Genomic DNA, 16,733 nt, shown 5'->3' with positions numbered 1-16,733 from the left:
TTCCTGTTTTATTTTGAAATCCACTGTTTGTATACATTCCTGGTCACTTGTCTTCCTGTCTTTGTCTACTTTCCCGCCTCTGTGATTACCCTCCCGTCCCTTACGTGTCTCACCTGTGTGTAATCATCATCACCTGTTCCCCTAGTATAAATACTTGTTTACAACTTTTTTGATGCTACTTTTTGGACGTTTTAGTTCCCCTTTTCAACATTTATGTCGTTTTTTTTCCCGTTAATTTTTTTTTGTTTTTGTGACTTTTTCTAACGTGTTAGTAGCTTTTTTTTGCGACGTTTTTGTAGCTTATTTTCTTATAATCTTTAACTTCTCTTTAACCATTTGGACTGCTTATATTTGCCACGAGCAGGCCCTGACTATCTAGGTCTATGTACTGTCAGGACACGCCCTCATACTCTGCTTCTGACTGGCTAGTAGTCCTTACCTAGGTACTGGCAGGGCACGCCCTCATACTCTGCTTCTGACTGGCTAGTAGTCCTTACCTAGGTACTGGCAGGACACGCCCTCATACTCTGCTTCTGACTGGCTAGTAGTCCTTACCTAGGTACTGTCAGGGCACGCCCTCATACTCTGCTTCTGACTGGCTAGTAGTCCTTACCTAGCTACTGTCAGGGCACGCCCTCATACTCTGCTTCTGACTGGCTAGTAGTCCTTACCTAGCTACTGTCAGGGCACGCCCTCATACTCTGCTTCTGACTGGCTAGTGTGTCTCACCTGTGTGTAATCATCATCACCTGTTCCCCTAGTATAAATACTCACCACACACTTACCTGTGCCAGATTGTTGACGAACCTTGTGTACTCACTCTCCAGCGTTTTTCTAGTTTGTATTTCCCAGTGTTTGAGACCTTTTTCCTGTATCCTGACCACGATTTTTGTCTGCCGATTTTGCACCTCTGCCTGTTTGTTCTTTGAACAATAAAGGTACCTTTCTTCACTACTGCTCTGAGTTGTGCATTTGAGTCCGCCATTGTATATATAGTTAATAGATAATTAACTAGTTGGGATTTGGTGTGTGCGTCCAAAGGTCTCTTGCTCTTTTCAATATCCGTTTTCTTTTTCTGGGGACTCCTGTTCCTGAAATTTGGATTTTGAATACTTGTGGTCCTCCATGTTTCCTTCTTCAAACTTGCCGGGGGCCGGGAAGCTACGATACCCATTAGCAGCAGCTGTGAGTCAAAAACGTGAAAGGCAGAGCAGTATGTCCTGTATCTCCTTTACCGGCTAACGTATTTCAAGATGGAGCATGAATATGGATCGTCTACCCCAGTTCATGCAAACGCAAATATAAAATTTCAAGCCAAAGGGAATACTTGGAATTGATGGTGGTGGTAAATATTCATGAAAAAGGAGACGTTTGTGAACGGGCAACACAGATTTTGATAATGAACAACTAAACACGTTACACACTGGGGCTTTAAACCAATCACAACCGTGCCGGACGGAGCCATGGTGCCTCTGCTAAATAGCCTTGGGAAGGAACTTGTTTTGGTGGAACATGTGTACGTTCAAAAGTTCGGACATCCGGCCGAAATGAATGAAATCCGGCGGAATATTGGGTCGGCAACGGAGCAATCCTGGAAGTGTTACGTCAAGGATATAGACTCTTGTCCCATCAGCCGCACCCAACAGTTGCCGTCACATTTTCAAAGCTTGTACTTTACAACCCCGAACCTATATGACATATAAAATCTCACAAGAACCCATTTTCACCATATGGGACCATTAAAGAAGGTGAAGATAGGAAACCGTTAGTTCAGTGTGATAATGAACTGGAGACTGTCCTTCAGACATCACACTGGGAACAAGGAACCTTCTCTCTCTCTTCTGTCCTCTCTCTCTCTGTCTCTCTGTGTCTCTCTCTCTCTCTGTCTCTCCTCTGTGTCTCTCTCCTGTCTCTCTCTCTCTCTGTCTCTCTCTCTCTGTCTCTCTATCTGTCTCTCTCTCTCTCTCTCTCTCTCTCTATCTCTGTCTATCTCTCTCTCTCTCTCTGTCTCTCTCTGTCTATATCTTCTGTCTCTCTCTCTCTCTCTGTCTCTCTCTCTCGTCTCTCTCTGTCTCTCTCTCTCTGTCTCTCTCTCTCCTCTCTGGCTCTCTCTCTCTCTCTGTCTCTCTCTAGACATGGCCAACATGTACACCCTGTTGCGAGCAGTGTCCCAACGGGCTGCCCCACATGATCCAGGAGCTGCAGGTCCATATCCACAATGAGGCATCCGAGGCACCAGTAACCTCTCTCAGGAAAACGTTAGTACTACTAGCACTCTGTGTGTGTGGTGTGTGTGGTGTGTGTGTGTGTGTGTGTGTGTGTGTGTGTGTGTTAAATTGTGTCCTTATATTTGTTCAAGTGTTGGTTGGTAGTATTGTTGTTGTTACAACAATATCATCATATGATTATCACCTTTTGCCTGCATGGTCCCATGGCCCATGTGACTGTTTGTCATTTTTGTACGTTTACTTGGCTTCAAGTCATCAGACTTTTAACACACTTTGTCCCTCTCTTGTGGCTCTCTCTAGATGCCAACCCTGTTCGTGGAGTCAGTGCTGGAGTTCACAGTAAATTTGTTCACTCATAAACACAGTTCTAAATGAGATCAGCACTTCATGAGTGCACTCGATAAGGTAATAACCCAGGCTCTAATAGCTGCTGCCTCATTTAACAACGCACTCGTAACAGTCACGCTGTTTACACTCAAAGTACATTTTTGTTGCAAGTTCTCGTTTCTTCTGGTTTAAAATACTTTATTTGGAAGAGCTGGATCCTCATTATACATGGTGTCCAGATAACCTTTAACTCCAGAACTTTATTAATAAGCCCTCCCTAAATTCCCTGGAGTCCTTCTCCAACACTATCCCTCTTTCAAGCTCGTATAGTCAGATTCCGTCGCTTTGAGCGTTCCTCCATGTCCCAGGGATTTCCAATTAAGTCATTCAACTTGTCCAGCGAGACGCTTAAACCTGTGCCTCCAACTCCGCAACATTGTCTGTTGTGCATGATGCAGACTGCTCCGTTCCATCACGTCTCAGTTTGTGACTCAGGATGTCAGATGCTCGATCGTTTTCCGTTTTCAAAGTGGCAATTTGCGACCTTCAGAGCAACCTCACAACTATCAGTTTTATCGTGTACAACTCAGAGCGCAGGGATCTATTGCAACCAACACGACATTTTCTTTCTGGTCGCATGTGTCTGCCTCTTCCCCCAGGCAAGGCCTCGTACTGCAAGTTTGACATTCTCAGGTCCCTGAGTATTTGCTGCGTTTAGCTGTGTTTATGTTTGTACGTAAGATGTGTTTATTTGATTTCTCTACTCTCAGGCTTGACGTCTGTGGTGAACTTCAGGGAGCCCAGTCCATCTGTAACAGCCCCTGACTGGTGAGCACACACACACACACACCACACCACACACACACACACACACACACACTGTTAGTATTATACACAGTGCCTTGACCATGTCTGTCCCTCCTGGTGTCTCTGTGCAGCTGGCGAAATACTGTGACAATCTGCTGAAAAGTCTGCAAGAATGACGAGAATGAGGTGTAGGACAAGCTGACGAGCTTCATCACAGTGTTCAAGTAACTAGACGACAAGGACATCTTTCAAAGGTGACCGGAATTCCTCTTATGCTGAAATATACCAAAACACAGACAAACTTCCTCTAAAATATCTTGTGACATTCTATGTACACACTTTAAGTAGGAGGGGGGTTTGCAAGTACTCCAAGGGCCACTCTTTTTTTATTTCCATTGTGTAATGTTTTGAGTTGATTCTTAGCAAAAACCCCTTTGTCTCTTTCACAAATATGGTGCTCATTCATGTGTATTACTGTCCACCACTAATCAAAGTATTCTCGTATGCGTAGATCTGCCATTCAGAATCATTCAGATACACACGAGTGAGTCGCTCGTGTGTATTCTGCCATGTTGCGCCTCCATCTTTAAAATACATTGGCCACAGAGGGACATAACCTCCGCCTTTCGCGCTTTTACACTCCGTGGCACCGTGCGAATGCCAGGGGAGATCACTCGCACTGACAACTGCCAGATTTGAAAGCCTGTTGAGATGGAGGATCACGCTGATACTTACTATCATCAGCTTGGATTCGTTTAGGAACCTCATAGCTGATGTTAGCAATGAAATGGTACCAAAATAACGAAAACGTAAACTATTATTACACTGGAGAACTTCGTCGTACTTCTTGGAACAATACGGCCACCGTAGGAGTTAAACGCAAATCGAATGGGAGGGCTAGAGAGTATATTCAGTCGGTTGTCGTATACAATTTCACCACTAGATGGAAAATTCTTACCAATGTAGCTTTAAGTATTGTTTTCTTTCTGTTTTCACAGTTTATGCCAGAATGCTTGCAAAGCGGTTAATACATGGTTTATCATTGTCGATGGACTCAGAAGAAGCCATGATCAACAAACTAAAGGTAAATGCAAAGCTGAACATTTTGAACTAAGACGTGTGATACATCTTGACACTACCAGGACCAGTACCACTACCCTCAAAAACCCTCTGTCCTTTTTCGATTTCTACAGCAAGCTTGTGGCTACGAGTCACAAGCAACTCCACAGAATGTACACCGACATGAGCGTGAGCGCCGACCCTCAACAACAATTCACAATTTCATCAAGACACAGGAGACGGTGGTGGACCTGGGCATCAGCTTCCAGATCTATGTATACAGGTGAGGAGGACATACCTCGCACACCACAACCATCGGATTCAAATCTAAGAATATTATGAGCATTATTAGATTGCGCTGTCTTTATCAGACAGGTTCGATTCTACCAACCATAGTTTTGTGTTCCCATGTTTTTCGGTACAAATGTGTATTGTTGTGCTAATGCCATGTGGTTGCAGGCTGGAGCTGGCCTCTCACACATGTTCCCTCCTCCACATTCGCCATCCCTCAAGAACTAGAGAAGAGTGTGCAGATGGTGAGTTTACTCTAGTGGAGCACAGCGCAAATATTAGTTATAGGTTCACACTTATGAAAGGAGTACATTGCAAAAATCGGTTTCTGTCTTCCCCTCCTTTTACAGTTTGAGTTGTTCTATAATCAGCACTTCAGTGGCAGGAAGTTGACCTGGCTGCACTATCTCTGCACAGGTAACACAAACACACACGTACACTGTTTCAAATATGCAAGATTTTATTGTAGAAATGCATCTGTTTGAGCCAATATCTGAAAGTGTGATTGCAGCTGAAGGTTAGGGATGCCACCGTGAGACATTTTCCCACTAGTTATAAACCTGTGACCGATTACACCTTAAATGCACCACGGCTGTGACTAGGGCTGCAGCTATCGATTATTTTAGTAATCGAGTATTCTACCGATTATTCCATCGATGAATCGAGTATCGGATAAGAATACTTAGTAAGAAATACTTAGTAAACAGCCCCCTTCCCCTTCTTGCCTCTGGCTTTTATCACTGGATATGCAAAAGAGCTGTTCACTAAGCCCAGGTAAATGTGACTGTACAAGCTTACAGCAGGGCTATTCAGCTACACTGTTCTGGGGGACACGTTTTCAGAAGCCTAATACTGAGTGAGGAGAAAGAATAAAGAATGCAGACATCACCGGCATGATGACGTCATTCACGTGCATATTAAGTGCCATGCTGGGGGGAGGAGCCGGTTTGTCTCCGGCAGCAGCTAAGTTTCCAAAGATTAGTAGCAAACTAATAAACAGTCAGACTACAAACCGACAGCTCTCGTTTTAGCTTGTTGGTAAAACATGGCTATTTGCGGAGTAGCACACTGTAGGCTAGTTGTGTAAACAGCGCGGTGGAAGAGAGCAGCGGACGTTTATTACCTTGTGTCGGGTTCACTCCGTGGAATGGATGAGTAGACTGGATGTTTCTACAGAGATGAGGTAGCAGCATGTTTGGCAGCTTAAAATAATCCCAAACTTTCTGTCGTTTTCTCTCGCCTGTCTCTTCTCTTAGACCCTCGCTACTTTCGTCTTCCTTCATTTGTAATCTGGGCCGTCAGTCTTGTGTCCGCAGAAGCATCAACCTGTTGTGCGCTAGTAATAATCCTCCGTGCGGAAACACAGTGAGCCGTACAACCTTAATTACGTTGATTTAACGAAGCTTCGAGGCAAAGAATTTTGCTTTGAGGATTTTTTTTGTAATCGAATTATTCGAGTTATTCGAGGAATCGTTTCAGCCCGAGCTGTGACTGCAGACACTTTCACGTGGGCGCTGATGCGCAAAATGTGGTTTCTTTCTATAAAAAAGCAAAACGACGGTGGAGGTGTTGGGCAAGAAATGTAATTGGTGTATGCCCAAACACCATCTAACACCGTCTAACGCCCTGTAACACTGTGTAACACCGACTACCGCAGCAAGCCTACTGAAGATCCCTAGATTTGGTGCATCAGAATAACCATTATAAATAAAAACAGTATCACACCCAGGCAGGTCTAATCAATTCTATTCACAAAAAACAGGTTAAATAGTAACGTAGTTGGTTCAATCATATGTACCGCCATTCATCCGAGTCTGCTCGTCTCAAATAGGTGAGGTGAAGATGAACTACCTGTCCAAGCCCTACGTCGCCATGGTGACCACCTACCAGATGGCTGTGCTGCTGGCCTTCAACAACAGCCTGACGGTGACCTACAAGGAGCTGCAGGACGGCACCCAGATGAACGAGAAGGAGCTACAGAAGACCATCAAGTCGCTGCTGGACGTCAAGATGCTCAACCACGACTCGCAAAAGGTCTGAGCTTTCACGTGCAACAAGTGGAATCTGAAGCACATCCCACGACTTGTTTTTGTCTTTGGTAACGGCTAACTGGTTGGGAAGTTTATGTGTATTTGTACCAGATGCCTTGCCAAGTCCTTGTTCATGTGGAAAGCCATGATGATTATTTGAATACAGGATATCTTCCCCTCTGCCGACAGGAGGAGATTGAAACCGAGTCGACGTTTCATTAAATATGAGTTTCACCAGTAAAAGGACAAAGTTCAAGATCACGACGTCAATGCAGAAAGACACACCGCAGGTTAGAGAAAGGGTCATCCATCCTTCTGAATACGTTCTCAAGCGTTGCTGTTTTTGCCGCTCTGTCGATCTCTAAATCTGCCTTGTCCCATACCTGTCTGATCATTAGGAGATGGAGCAGACGAGGAGCGCCGTAGACGAGGACCGCAAAATGTATTTACAAGCTGCTATAGTGAGAATCCATGAAGGCACGCAAGGTGCTCCGACACAACGCCCTCATCCAGGAGGTGGTTTTTTTTATGACCTTGCTTTCAGGAACATATGCATTTTAGTTTCAGAGTCTGAATGTTTGGGTCTCACACAAGAAAAACAGATTTCACAAAATAAATACAGTAGACGTATATGTATACACACATACATGTACATATATATATATACATTCATGCCCCCAGATGTATCCCCACATATCACATATACTCCTTTTACATACACATGTACAGTATAACACCTCACATGTGTGGACAAATCTATATACTGTATACTAGGGGTGTAACGGTACAGAGAAGTCACGGTTCGGTTCATAACCCGGTTCTGGACGGCTGAAAAAAGGATAGGATACATTTCTTTTCATTTATTTTGAACAGATAGTAGTGCAAGTGTCAAAGACAAAATCCTCTTGCCGGGGACTGAGGTGGCATTTTGCCTACTTGCAACTTTGGTAAATAGTTTTCATTATAAAAATAACAAACATTTCTGTATTGCACTGAACAAAAACTGAACACTTTTCCCAAAAGGCAACAGATTATTAGTGAAACAACAGACATAATAGGCTATAACACTGAAAAGCGTCCCTTATGTTACGAAATTTAAAAAAATTGTGCGTTAGGAGTGTTACAAATAGTTCCACCTTGGCTATATGCCAATGTAGCCAATCGCTATGATAAAATGTAGCCAATCGCTTCAGTAATCGTTTTATCCCGTTTTGGTTTTGCGTCTAAAGCCCGTTTGAACGCAGCAGGGGTAAGGAGTTGGGCTCTGGTTTGGTTTTTTTGCCAATCCGCTTGTGGTGCTAACACCAGCACCTGTTGCTAACGGTGTACAGCTTAAAGTTTCCGGGTGGAACTCGCGCTTGTGAACTTTGGTTCCATCAATCTACAATACCGCGTATTCTGCATGCGTCTGCGGTCACCAAACCCTGACCCCCGTACCATGAACCATGAACGGATTGGCACGAGTACACAAACCGTTGCAGCCCTAATATACACACAAAAGGATCATAATATAGTTGTCACTCCAATTTACATGGTTTTTTTTTTTTTTTTTTTTATCTAAACAATGCTGTTAGTCTAAATAAAATATTCAACACATTGAAAATATAGTTTCAGAGGCAGTAGGTCTGTGTGTCAGCATCCCTGTTTGTAACATTAGATGAACTGTTTAATCAGTGATATTCTAAACGTCCCTGTGTGCAGGTCATCAATCAGTCCAAAGCCAGGTTCAACCCAAGTATCAGCATGATCAAGAAGTGCATCGAGGTGCTCATCGACAAGCAGTACATTGAGCGAAGCCAGACCTCGGCAGACGAGTACAGCTACGTGGCGTAGGCAGAGGAGCCGAGCCACGGAGCGCTTCCACACAAACACTGGCCTGTGTGACTGACCGGCAGATGCAGGTTTAAAACGTGAAATACATGACAAATAAACAGACTCATTCATTCATTTAGGTTTTGGACTGTCGCTGTCTGCTGTGATTCTATGCGGTGACTAAAAGCAGGACTGGTGCCTCCATCTTTGAAAAACAAGAAAGGTCATCGCGTCACATCAGACAGCCAGCTAACCCCACCACCCACAAGACCCTCCTCCCAACCCCACCCACCTTCTGATTTTAAGCTGTTTACAACATCACCAGTGCCACGCACCTGTGCGTCAAACGACAAAAAGAAAATGCCTATCGCTGTTGGAGAGGAAAGAGCCGACAAACATACTAGTCCACCGAAATAAAGGAAAAAAAGAAACCCAGGGGGAAGAGTATGTTGTGACATCAGTGACACATTGGTGGCCACACATTAAAAAACATGCTTTCTTTTCTCACGTTTGCAGTTGTTGTGTGTTTATTTTTCTTTCTTTGTTAAATGTACTGAAGTTAGGAAAACATATTGTAATAAACTGGTATACTGACTATTGTATCTACTTTCAAATGTTAAGAAAAAATGAGGTGACAAACATGATCCTGCTGCTTGTCAAATAAATGAAATAAAACACTGAAAGGTTTTATGTAAACATTTGTCGAGTGTATCCATATGGCAGTCATTTCTGGCGGTGTTTTGCATTAGTTACAGCTGGGTGCAGTAACACCAATTTACCAAAACAAAATCTAACCGGCATAAAAAAACAATTCACAACATGACCAGACTTTACTGTGAAGCCGCTGCAGGGAGTGATTTATCATTTAATTAATCAAAAGTTAGAAAGGGATTGGCTTCACTTCAGCCCTGACAAGGGGAGGAGACGGGGGAAAAACACTGAGGCTCTGATGTGTTTGCTGAAAACTGAGAACAGGAACAAAGGAGCACATTGAAGCTACAAACAATGGCTATGTTATGCATTTTGCTGTGAGACTACTGAACACTGGAACTCAAGTCATGTCATCATGACATCAACACAGCAATCAGTCCGTTCAGGAATCTCCAGCAACAAAATGAGAACATGTATCAGTTTATTTATTTATTTTTTTAGAAATATGTTTAATGATTTTCAAAAAAAGAGTAAAGAAAGGAGAGAGGGGAAAACCTAAAAAAGAACATAACATACAGAACACAGCACATCTTGGATTACAACAATATCCCATGGTCATAGTTAGAATGGGTACTACAAACAAAAACATCTAACAGTAGTGACAAATAAATGAATTTGACAAAATACAAAATCACAAAATCACCTACTCATTTGCACAGTGAGGTTTTATACAATAGCCAATGCCTAGGAGCTCACTTTTTAAGGTAATTCTGTATCGGGTCCCATGTTTTATCAAACTTGTCTCCTCTATCTTCATTATAGAATCTCAATCTTTCCAGATGTAAAGTATTTGACAATTCTCCCAGCCACAAATTATATGAAGGCACAGAATCCATTTTCCATACACGTAAAATCAACTTTTTTGCAATCACCATCCCAAACTGAATGGCTCTTCTTTCAAATTTATTGACGGAGGAGAGGACACGAGTGGCCCCCAAAATCGCTACCAATGGGCTGGGTATGTATCAGTTTATTAGAAACTAGTGAACAGCTGTAACTTAACAGAACCCACTGGATTGGGCCCCAGACTTTCACATTTCTCATCAGACATTTTGACTCATTATAGTAGGAAAAGCACAGACCTTACTAACATTAACAATGGCGCAGTTCTAGTGAAATTCCCCTGTGAGCCACGGCAGTGTGACAGTGGTAGCCATATGTAAATACCAGGATTCTGCAACGGAAGCACCGAAATGGAATTCAGCCATCATTATTTGTAATATGGATGAATTAATAGTGTGAAAAACCTTCCCAGCATTCGTCTCTTCAAGGACATAAAGCATTGACTCAAAAAATACTAAATACTAAATATAGGAAAGTGAATAGTAAAGTATAGTGAGTAACTGAGTATGAACACATTTCAAGCTTTAGATGAGCAGCTAACTGCCCCGTCCAATGTATTCGTGTGAATGGCAACTTAAAAAAAACTGCGTCATGCGCACATGCGCGTTCAGTACGCAGCTCATTGAGCCCGTGAGCCAGCTGTTGTGCTGGCGGCTGTCCATGGTGCTGACGCAGGCCAAAATGAGTGAGAAATTTTCATTAGGAAGGAAGAAGAAACAGTATGGGCATAACATAGTATTGTTCAGTCAGCCACGAGACTCCTGTGGTAGGGAGGGAGCGTTAAGAATGTCCTTCATGCATCGCATATTCGCCATGATTATCTGATGTGTAATTAGTGATCCAAACGGTGGGATACAAACACACAGTAAAAACGCTACACACTATTCTATCCTTCTCTTCTTATAAGTTTTTTTTATGGCCGTATTAGCAATACAGGACCTCGTGGCGCAACGGTAGCGCGTCTGACTCCAGATCAGAAGGTTGCGTGTTCAAATCACGTCGGGGTCATATCTTTTCAACTGCAAAGGACTGGATGTTACGTTCAGTATGACTAACTACATTGATGCCGAATGTACAATAAACATACAATGATTGTCCTGTGCAACATGACAAGTAATATGTAACACACCGCAAAGGCATATTGCGACAAACCTCAGCTGTTTTTCAAACTAATAATGTAAACTGTCATTGAGTTGTTTTTTTTCACTTTATAGCTTAGTTATGCTGTATATAGACAGTAGTCTCGCATTGCCAGACCTATCTCAACAGCACTGTGGAGTACTATAGACTGTAATGTGTGTTGGCTTGCATATATTATAAAGTATAGCTAACAGTTGGTCTGATGGAGCTCCACGTATTCACATTGTTTGAAACTGCTGTAATAGAGGCATTTCATCCATACACCAGATGACAATTAAGACAGTTTAATAAAATGACTCCTGGTTAGAAAAGGAAGAAATTCCCCATGTTGGCTTTTTCCTAGCAATGTAACAAGTCATATAAGCAGCTGTATTTAGATTCTGAGAACAACTGGAAAGGACCAGACACTGTAATAGTAATGTCATGAAATGGGTGTGAAAATCACTGACCCTGACATGACTTGAACATGCAAACTTCTGATCTGGAGTCAGACATGCTACCATTGCCCCACAAGGTCCCACAGAAAGCTCACTTAGGTCTCCTGGGAAACTCACAGTTGTGACAAGAGTACAGCACAACACACTCTATGACTGTGACTCTCTGACACCATGGGTTTATGTGAACAATGATGAGGTCAAAATCCAGAGCCACAAATATAACAGTGTTCAGGCAGGGCCGGAGGTATCTACTAGAAGACCAAAGAGTAGCTGATCGTGGCCAGTTAGCTCAGTTGGTAGAGCAGGCGCACATATAGTCCTAAAGAGGTTTATTCCTTGACGCAGAAGGTCTAGTCGAGTCCGGCCTGTGACAGTTTCCTGCATGTCTTGGTACTCTCTCCCCTTTTATATCTGAGCTGTCCTATCTATCTATCTATCTATCTATCTATCTATCTATCTATCTATCTATCTATCTATCTATCTATCTATCCTATCTATTAAAAAAGGCAGAAAGTGTAGTGACATTATAATGTGAATATTAGCATTACCATTAAGACTGTGACCACAGACCCGCCGTGGGCAGTGGTGTAGTCTAATGTATTGTAGTAGGTATGCTGTACTGTATATAAATATTGGACAGAATCTGAATTTGGGGGGGGGGGATATCATAGTGGGGGGTCAGGGTGTCCTCCCCCAGGGAAGTTTTGAGCATCAACGATTTCATTTCCTGTATTCTGATACATTTTTATGCACCAATTTACGGTGGAAATACCTTTATTTAGCCTATGTGAAGAAGGAAAACATGGATGACAATTCAAAATATATCAAAAATATAATAAAAAAAATATGTTGTTGCATGTCATTGGGCATTTTTAAGTGGGTATATGGAAATCCTGGAGCTTTCTTAGTGGGTATACTGCGTATACCTGCGTATCACGTAGACTACACCACTGGCCGTGGGCAACTTCAGCCATCGTAGCCTCTCTTTCATTCTCAATCATTTCTTCTGCTTCACTGCACATTGTTGCAATAAACAGATTTTTCCCAAAGTCTGTAAACAGGATCATCAGGCAGAGGGGTTGGGGGACTTGTCTTCCCTTTTGACCTGTCAATATGCTGCTTAAGTGAAACCTGTATTGTGCAGGAGGAGGCTCTACACAGTAGAGTAAAGTCCACCCTGACCAGAGTTGTGTTTTTCCTCCCTGATTGGTTTCAAAGATGGTTGAGATGGACTCAGTGGAGAGCAGACTTAACTTGACAGAGATTCAAATCAGGGGAGACAAAGGTGAGCATATACTGGGCCAGATTTCTGTACATTATTACACATTGTCAGTGTATTGGCAGGAAACACAATCAATAGCTGTGTCCAGGTAAATTTAGACTTACCAACCTTAGATCCTTAGCTTCCTCTGTCCTTATGTTTTGCTATAAAACCATGTTGGTGACCAAAGTCAGTTTACTGCCATCATTGCAGAGGATTTCTGGGAATTAAAATTAGAGATGGTCCGATACCATTTTTTGCTTCCCGATACCGATTCTGATACCTGAACTTGCGTATCGGCCGATACAGTTATACTCAGGGTTCAAAATTAACGTTTTCATCCACCAGCCAAATGGCTAGTGAATGTTCAAATTTAACAAGCCACTCAATAGATTACCGTAATGTTTTTGGCTGGTGAGTAAAGCAAATCTATCAGCCACTTGCATATTTTACCAGTATTTGGCTGGTAGATGGTGCTAATTTTGAACCCTGGTTATACTGTATATAGACTGTAGTCCTGCATTGCCAGACCTATCTCAACAGCACTGTGGAGTACTATAGACTGTAATGTGTGTTGGCTTGCATATATTATAAAGTATAGCTAACAGTTGGTCTGATGGAGCTCCACGTATTCATATTGTTTGGAATTGCTGTAATAGAGGCATTTCATCCATACACCAGATGACAATAAGACAGTTTAGTAAAATGACTCCTGGTTAGAAAAGGACCACAGGTAAGAAATTCCCAATGTTGGCTTTTTCCTAGCAATGTAACAATACATACAATCCAGTCACATAAACAGCTGCATTTAGATTCTGACAACAAGTTGAAGGGACCAGACGCTGTAATCGTAATGTCATGAAATAGGTGTGAAAACTTTTGACCCTGACGTGATTTGAACACGCAACCTTCTGATCTGGAGTCAGACGCGCTACCGTTGCGCCACAAGGTCACACAGAGAATTTACCTAGGTCTCCTGGGAAACTCACAGTTGTGACAAGAGTACAGCACAACACACTCTATGACTGTGACTCTCTGACACCATGGGTTTATGTGAACAATGATGAGGTCAAAATCCAGAGCCACAAATATAACAGTGTTCAGGCAGGGCTGGAGTTATCTACTAGAAGACCAAAGAGTAGCTGATCGTGGCCAGTTAGCTCAGTTGGTAGAGCAGGTGCACATATAGGCCTAAAGAGGTTTATTCCTCGATGCAGAAGGTCTAGTCGAGTCCGGCCTGTGACAGTTTCCTGCATGTCTTGGTCCTCTCTCTCCCCTTTTATATCAATCTATCCTATCTATTAAAAAAAGGCGGAAAGTGTAGTGACATTATAATGTGAATATTAGCATTACCATTAAGACTGTGACCACAGACCCGCCGTGGGCAGTGGTGTAGTCTAATGTATTGTATTAGGTATGCTGTACTGTATATAAATATTGGCCAGAATCTGAATTTGGGGGGGCATATCATAGTGGGGGGTCAGGGTGTCCTCCCCAGGGAAGTTTTGAGCATCAACGATTTCATTTCCTGTATTCTGATACACTTTTATGCACCAATTTACGGTGGAAATACCTTTATTTAGCCTATGTGAAGAAGGAAAACATGGATGACAATTGAAAATATATCAAAAATATAATAAAAACCGATTCTGATCCCTGAACTTGCGTATCGGCCGATACAGTTATACTGTATATAGACTTTAGTCTCGCATTGGCAGACCTATCTCAACAGCACTGTGGAGTACTATAGACTGTAATGTGTGTTGGCTTGCATATATTATAAAGTATAGCTAACAGTTGGTCTGATGGAGCTCCACGTATTCACATTGTTAGGAATTGCTGTAATAGAGGCATTTCATCTATACACCAGATGACAATAAGACAGTTTAGTCAAATGACTCCTGGTTAGAAAAGGACCACAGGTAAAAAAAACCCCAATGTTGGCTTTTTCCTAGCAATGTAACAATACACACAATCCAGTCACATAAACAACTGTATTTAGATTCTGACAACAAGTTGAAGGGACCAGACCGTGTAATTGTAATATCATGAAATTGGTGTGGAAATCTTTGACCCTGACGTGATTTGAACACGCAACCTTCTGATCTGGAGTCAGACGCGCTACCGTTGCGCCACAAGGTCACACAGTGAGTTTACCTAGGTCTCCTGGGAAACTCACAGTTGTGACAAGAGTACAGCACAACACACTCTATGACTGTCTGTTACTCTATGACACCATGGGTTTATGTGAACAATGATGAGGTCAAAATCCGTTAGTCGAGTCCGGCCTGTGACAGTTTCCTGCATGTCTTGGTCCTCTCTCTCCCCTTTTATATCTAAGCTGTCCTATCTATCTATCTATCTATCTATCTATCTATCTATCTATTAAAAAAAGGCGGAAAAATCTTGAAAAAAAAATTAAATAGAAGTAGCTGATCAACTCCCATCTCTAGTTATTGCGATTTGTGAAACTTTGATTGTTTGACAAAAAACTTCTGTTACATTAGTTGTCATACCACATCAGCATCCATCAGCTGGTACATCCACCCAGGGCCTTTTGGGTCATGTCAGTGTAGTGACATTATAATTTTGTTTTTGCCAGAATATATTTATTGAGTTTTATGCATACACAAACACAAGACAAACAACCACAATGCCTATCAGAAAAACATCTCTTTACAAAGCAACAATCTATAAATATTTATCACTTATTTTAAAATAAAAATATAAACTAAAATAAAATATATGAATTATACAAATCAGGTGATACAAATTGTTGTACAGAAGTGAACTGCAGTGTCCACACATCTCAGTCATTGTCATCTGTTAAATCCAAATCTTTGACATAATCAATAAAAGTATTCCAGATATTCTCAAAAAGTCCCTGTTTGCTTTTTAGCACATATGTAATCCTCTCTAGTGGCAGAGCAGACAGCATCTGCCGTAACCATAAAGTGCCTCTTGGTCTACATGTTTTTTTCCAAAATAAAGCTATACATCTTTTGGCGTTAAGCAGACTAAGGTCTATAAATGTACGTTCATTTTTTGTATACTTATGCTTCTCTGGATATAAGCCCAATAAAAACAATTTTGGCTCTAATATTATTTGTTTGGAAATAATATTTTGAATAATGTCTCTTACTTCTTCCCAAAAGAGTGTAATTTTTGTACAATGCCACATACAGTGAACCAGTGTTCCTCACATTGTTCACACTTTGAGCACACATCAGGAATGTTTCCATTATATCGACAGAGCGCCACTGGTGTCACATATGTTCGCATTAACCATTTAAATTGAATAACTTTAAGACGAGTATTTATTGATGTTGTTTGGGCTAAAGTGCATGCATCCTGCCAGTCTTCCTCTGAAAGTTGCATTGACAAATCATCCTTCCAAGCTCTAAATCTATCATGAGAACTTTCATGAACGTAAGACATAATCAGATTATAAAACTGAGAAATAATGCCTTTCTTTTGACTATCTTTCAACAACAATTCTTCCAAGTCTGAAGTGGTGGGTTTCGTAAATATATTGTTTTGACTTGCTCTTATAAAACTCCTGAGTTGGAGATATTTAAAGAAATGTTTTTTATCTAAATGAAATTTATCTTGTAATTCTTGGAAGGTCATAAGTATGTCAGATTCTGGCAAATACACATCTCGAACCATTCTCAGTCCCTTAGTTTTCCATAACTTAAATGTTGCGTCTGCCCTGCCTGGTGGAAAAAATTGGTTGCCCCATAATGGCCTAATTTGAGACAGACAATGTGAATCTTTCAAAAGTGTC

At 41.8% G+C, this 16,733-nt stretch overlaps 3 non-coding genes across 3 annotated transcripts; 1 reads left to right on the top strand and 2 right to left on the bottom strand.

Annotated features, from left to right (window-relative positions):
• Nucleotides 1-11,044: 11,044 nt before the first annotated feature.
• On the top strand, nt 11,045-11,116 carry trnaw-cca. Its single transcript has one exon. It is a non-coding gene; the product is annotated as a tRNA-Trp (tRNA).
• A 2,710-nt stretch (nt 11,117-13,826) lies between these two features.
• Nucleotides 13,827-13,898, bottom strand: trnaw-cca. Its single transcript has one exon. It is a non-coding gene; the product is annotated as a tRNA-Trp (tRNA).
• Nucleotides 13,899-15,016: 1,118 nt separating this feature from the next.
• Nucleotides 15,017-15,088, bottom strand: trnaw-cca. Its single transcript has one exon. It is a non-coding gene; the product is annotated as a tRNA-Trp (tRNA).
• Between the last annotated feature and the right edge of the window lie 1,645 nt (nt 15,089-16,733).

This window comes from Sander lucioperca, chromosome 23 (genome assembly GCF_008315115.2).
Source record: "Sander lucioperca isolate FBNREF2018 chromosome 23, SLUC_FBN_1.2, whole genome shotgun sequence".
Classification (NCBI taxonomy): domain Eukaryota; kingdom Metazoa; phylum Chordata; class Actinopteri; order Perciformes; family Percidae; genus Sander; species Sander lucioperca.
The sequence above is the reverse complement of the archived record's forward strand: the minus strand, read 5'-3'. Positions and strand labels throughout refer to the sequence as shown.